General features: G+C 33.8%; 1 pseudogene; it reads right to left on the bottom strand.

Moving 5' to 3' along the window:
• Nucleotides 1-307: 307 nt before the first annotated feature.
• LOC117195448 (uncharacterized) lies at nucleotides 308-514 on the bottom strand (annotated as a pseudogene).
• Between the last annotated feature and the right edge of the window lie 925 nt (nucleotides 515-1,439).

Here is a 1,439-nt window from a genome sequence, read left to right as displayed (position 1 = left end):
CTTTTCTTTCTTTCTTTTGAAAGATTGTATTTAAATACTTAAGAGACTTAAAATCTGTCACAGAATTTGCAGGCCAGTAATAATGAGTTCCTTCCCTTTTTCTGTCATCGGAGTTGGCACATGAACCAACTCCGGGTAGAAAGATACATTGAACTTACAAGTGATATATAGCCAGGCAAATACTGAGTTGACGTTCACTGCTTTTAGCAAAATCTTTGGATTTTAATACATGATCATGTTTGCAGTATCTATGCTAATTTTACAATTCGAGATTGTAAATCCACATGCTTTACTTTTGTGCAATTGGAGGTTTTTGATTGTTGCTATTTTAAGGGGAAGAATTTCACATTCAAAATGGTCCAGAAGACATTTATTGATGTTTCTGCCTTAAAAACAAAAAACTTAAAAATGTTGTGTATGCATCACTAAGCATGGGACAGACAAAAATTTGGCAGTCATTTTAAAATAAGAACAGATACTACACTTGATCTTAGCCTAAAGGCCAAGAAGCGATGGCAGTCATTTTAGAAAGGCAACAGAAATATGTGTGCCCTTTGGGTTTATTTTGGAAACAAAAAAGAATTTGAAAATGTCAGGTTTACAAGAGCAGACTCCCCTCGCGGGGTGCCAGAACAGGGAACGTGCTTAGCAGGAATCAAGCATGGGTCATTGACAGTACTCAAATGAGAATGTTCATGAGCATAGTTGCCTGGCAGTGACAAAACAATTTTTGTGCTGTTATTAAATCAAATTGAAAATGTTCAGTTAACTCCTCTTCACTTCCTCAGAGGTATTTTTGTCAAAACTTTGGTGAGTTTTCTTATAGGCATTTGTCTGGGCATTGATATATTAAATTGTGGTTTAAAATATATGTATATATATATAATTTATATATTAAATTGTACTTTTTAATATCTAAAAAGCCAAAAACGTTTAATATACTTATATAAACTGAATTATACCATATATAATGCTCAGCAACTTGATGTTTTAAATTTCATTAGAGTCCTCTTATTTCTGTAAAATTTACAATCAAGTTTTTTAATATCTAAAGTCCTTTAAAATTTAATTATGTTACCTTGAAATGTTTTCTTGTAATTAGCATTTTAACTATCTTAATGAGTCCCTTGCTTATGCTAATGATTTCCTGATTTTCTTCTTCCTTGTCTATGTTAGTTACAGATATCCAGTCACTCCACTCCCACCCCATCCTCCTTATCCTATTTGAGGTTTAAGATTACCCAAAACTTTCTAGTACTGGTTATGGTCCTGACTCTTAACTGAACCATTTTCCTCATTGTAGCCTGTTGGTCTATCAAGGTAATACTAGCTTTAGGGTTGAAGTGAGGAATGTCTGCTCTTTTTCTATTCTCCCAGAGAGTTTCTGAAAGGTTGGCATGGTCTGGTCCTTGAAGGCTTGGTAGAACTCACCTGTAAAA

Source organism: Orcinus orca, chromosome 7, assembly GCF_937001465.1.
Source record: "Orcinus orca chromosome 7, mOrcOrc1.1, whole genome shotgun sequence".
Taxonomy (NCBI): Eukaryota; Metazoa; Chordata; class Mammalia; order Artiodactyla; family Delphinidae; genus Orcinus; species Orcinus orca.
This window is presented reverse-complemented; position numbering and strand designations above follow the sequence as displayed.